Here is a 4236-nt window from a genome sequence, read left to right as displayed (position 1 = left end):
TATTCCAGCGCTGAATTTTGGTATCAAGTAACCACCATCACAGTGTAATAGGAGTTGCTTTTACCCGAGTGGTGAATTACGCAGTGGCTCTGTATCTCTCTCTCTTCCTCCCAATTTTTTTTGGGAGGCAGCTGAAAATTTTTGGTGGCCTTGCTTCGGTAAGGCTTTTCCTGTTTTGTGTTAAAGAAAGAACTGGGAAGTTTAATGGGTTTAGATGGAAGAGCTAACAAGGAAGGCAGAAGCTGCATGCATGAACTGAAGACTGTGCACGTTTCTCCGGCTGTGGAGACAGAAGGCTGGCCGAGGGAGTGGTGGAGGACAGGATGGAAGTGGCAGATAATCTCTAATACTATTGACAATAAGAAATACTTTTTGATAAGAAAAAGGAATTTTTGAAAAAGCCTTCCTAAAACACCATTTTATGAGCAATGTGCTCTAGTAAAAGCCAAAGTGGAATTTGCATAGCATGTGAACGCAAAGGCTGATGGGAAAATGATATTCAAGAGGAAATCCAAGATTAAAAGACAAACTTACGTTTTCTTCCCCTTACATTTTCTGAAAATTAGACAGCCATTTACAGAGTAACCTGGGAAATTTTATTCAAACACTGGACCTTGGCAATGTCAATGAAATAGGAGTTGCTTTTACTCGAGGTGGGCGGCACCCAGTCACTGGGCATCTCTCTCTCTCCCAATTTTTTTTGGGAGGCAGCTAAAATTTTTGGTGGCCTCACTTCGGTGAGGTTTAGGTATGTTGTTTCAAAAGAAAGGGGTAAAAGCGTTCTGGAGCCTAAAAGGGAGTGAGAGCATAATACTCGCCGCGTGTTCCAGGACATTCCCGGGGAAACGACGAAACAAGGTTGCACACGGACACCAGAGAAAGGAGTGAGGGGCGCCCTGAAGGACCCTCACTCTGGAGGAGGGGGGAGGGTGCTGGGGAAGGGGTAAGAGGAGTGCAGAGGGGAGGGGAGGGGAGCAGGAGTAACAGGAGGAGGGGGTTGGGGGGGGGGGCGTTGGGAGAGATCTATAACACTATCAACAATAAGAAGTATTTCAAAAAAAGATTTCCGCCCTAGCTGGTTTGACTCAGTGGACAGAGCATTGGCCTTGGGCCCTGGGGTGTCTGGGAGGCAGCGGATCAATGATTCTCATCATTGATGTTTCAATCCCTCTCTCCCTCCCTCTCCCTTCCTCTCTGAAATCAAAAAAACATTTTATTTAAAAAAAATACTTCCTAGACAAGACTTCATGGTCAACTTCTAGTATTACCAAAGTAAAATTTGCATATTATGTAAATGAATGCTGAGGAAATCCCAGTTTAAAAAGGACAAACTTAAATGTTCTCCCACTTATATTTCTGAAGATTAGACAGCTATTTACAGAGTAACCGGAAATTTTTATCCAAGCACTGAAATAGCCACCGTCAGTGCAGAGGGGTTGCTTTTATCTAAAGAGGGCGTTACAAAGCCTACCGGCCTCTCTCTCTCCCAATTTTTTTATTGGGTGTGATCAAAATTGTTGGTGGCCTTGTTTCGGCAAGGCTTGCTTTGTTCAAGGAGAAGGACTACAAGGGTCTCAGTGCTCAGTTATGAGGCCCAGACCGGAAGTCGAATTTACTGGATATTTAGTAACTCAGACTGAGGCGGTGGTGTTAGCACAACAGTGAGTGATAACGAGGTTAACCTAGACCTAGAACAGCTTACATTAAATGTCAGGCTCTACTTCTTTAAAACATGAAGACTGAAACATAAAATAGCTTGTTAACCACAAAAACACCAGGGCAAGGCTGTTGATGTAAATGCAAACGCTAGCCGAGAAAATAATATTCAAGTGTATACCTTGGAGGGGCACGGTTCGAAAACATGTCGTTGGCCTCCTGGTGCTGCCCACAGGCTGTGTTCTCACACCGACCGTACAGAACTAGGGGGCAGCGTACACCCACACCCACCCCTCAGCTCAGGCCCGTGGCCTGGTCTGTACTGTGAATGGGGAGACATTGGGGGGGAAAAACACATATTGTTGATAAGTAATCACCAAATTCTTGTACTGAAACAGTTGGGTTACTCTGCACCTCGTTTCTCCCTTGACTTACCCACTGGCATCAAGGAAACACCGGGGCACCCACCACGCAGCTTACAACAAAGTGTCACGACTTAAAGCCCCCGGCGCCCTTTCCCAGTTACACACTCGGAACTTCCCTCCGAAGGGAGGAAACGCCGTCCTGAATCTTGTATTAGCAACTTTACTAGTTGTTTTTATTTTTCACTTTCAGTTTAACAGCAAAGGAACAAGTCAAACTCAGATGTATAAACACACAAAACATAAAAACGCAAGCCTGATCCAGACGGCGGTTAGATCCCAGGCAGCCGAGTCCCCGCTTCGGCCCCTCCCGTTGAGGCGCGGCACCACGTGAGGACGGAGATACTTCCGGGATCGGAAGCCGGGGGACTCGCCTTATTTACATACCCACAGTGCACCGCACCAAATCCAAGTCTCTAACGGAGAAACTTAACATTTTTTTCAGCTTATAGCTTCTGAAAATTAGACTGCCATAACAGAGGAACCGGGCAACGTTTATTCTAGCGCTGGTCTTGTCACAGATTAGACTCCGTCAGTGTAATGGGAGTTGCCTTTGCTCGAGTTGTGTGTTAGAAGCTGTTCTTACTTCCTCTCTGTCTCTCGCTCCCAATTTTTTCTGGGAGGCAACCAAATTTTTGGTGGCCTTGTTCCGACAGGGCTGGTGTGTGGCATCTAAAGAAAAGATTAAGATTAGCCAGTTTTCATTTTATACCTTTCTGTTGCTTTAAAAACCTCTGCTTCCTGTCAGTGTTGCTGTTACAGAGAATCCCATGCTTGAGGATTTTTTTCACCATCTCACTATTAGATTATAGCAAGAGGGGGTTTTACACTTTTAGAGAGCCACTTAGGTTCGGCAAAAGAAAAGGAATTGGACAGATAAGAGAAATTGATGAAACAAAATTTGGCTCACCTACAGCAGTCTTTGAGAACAGGACTTTGGACCAATTCAACAACCACAAACAAGATGGTTCAGTAAAGTCTGTGAAACCTTGAAAGAACCGCACCTCAATGCCTGTTGCTCAGAAAGGATTTCCCTTCCTGCCCTGTTTAGAATGTCTTCCACCCTTCCCTACACGGTGTGTTCTTCATGCCTCAGCTGTGGCATCGCTCTGCCCTGCTCTGCCCTGTGTCTCAGGATGAAGCGCTCCCCCCATTTCAGCGGGCGCCTGGCAGCATGTGCTCAGCGGCAGGGAGGTGTGAGGAGGTGGGGGATGAAGACGACGGGAAGAGCACCTGGGTTTCTTTCCTCCCCCTGTACCTTTGGCTGCATCTCTAGCAGCAGCTGTGTGAGTTCTGTGGCTGTCATTTGTCTGTTGGGTCCTCTACACCAGGAGTGCCATAGACTGGGGGGCCTCCGCAGTGGGTAGTGGTTGCTCGCAGGTCTGAAGCACGGTCCCCTCAAGGCGCGGGCAGATGGGGGTCTGGTGAGAGCCTACTTTCTTTTTTTTTTTTTTTTTTTTTTTTTTTTTTTTTTTCCTTTCCATCTTTCTTTTTTTTTTTTTTTTTTTTTTTTTTAATTAAATCTTTATTGTTCAGATTATTACATTTGTTCCTCTTTTTTTCCCCCCCCCATAACTCCCCTCCTCCCAGTTCCCGCCCCACCCTCCGCCCTCACTCCCCACCCACTGTCCTCATCCATAGGTGCACGATTTTTGTCCAGTCTCTTCCCACATCTCCCACACCCCTTTCCCCCCCAAGAATAGTCAGTCCATTCCCTTTCTATGTCCCTGATTCTATTATAATCAACAGTTCATTCTGTTCATCAGATTATTAATTCACTTGATTCTTAGATTCACTTGTTGATAGATGCATATTTGTTGTTCATAATGTGTATCTTTACCTTTTTCTTCCTCTTCCTCTTCTTAAAGGATACCTTTCAGCATTTCATATAATCCTGGTTTGGTGGTGATGAACTCCTTTAGCTTTTCCTTATCTGTGAAGCTCTTTATCTGACCTTCAATTCTGAATGATAGCTTTGCTGGATAAAGTAATCTTGGTTGTAGGTTCTTGGTATTCATCACTTTGAATATTTCTTGCCACTCCCTTCTGGCCTGCAAAGTTTCTGTTGAGAAATCAGCTGACAGTCGTATGGGTATTCCCTTGTAGGTAACTGAGTTTCTTTCTCTTGCTGTTTTTAAGATTCTCTCTTTATCTTTTG

The 4236-nt window shown here is 45.2% G+C and overlaps 1 non-coding gene across 1 annotated transcript; it reads left to right on the top strand.

Annotated features, from left to right (window-relative positions):
• Positions 1 to 1869: 1869 nt before the first annotated feature.
• LOC132229031 (small nucleolar RNA SNORA51) lies at positions 1870 to 1998 on the top strand. The gene has a single exon (XR_009451607.1). It is a non-coding gene; the product is annotated as a small nucleolar RNA SNORA51 (small nucleolar RNA).
• Positions 1999 to 4236: the final 2238 nt, after the last annotated feature.

The sequence above is a fragment of the Myotis daubentonii genome, chromosome 2 (assembly GCF_963259705.1).
Source record: "Myotis daubentonii chromosome 2, mMyoDau2.1, whole genome shotgun sequence".
Classification (NCBI taxonomy): domain Eukaryota; kingdom Metazoa; phylum Chordata; class Mammalia; order Chiroptera; family Vespertilionidae; genus Myotis; species Myotis daubentonii.
The sequence above is the reverse complement of the archived record's forward strand: the minus strand, read 5'-3'. Positions and strand labels throughout refer to the sequence as shown.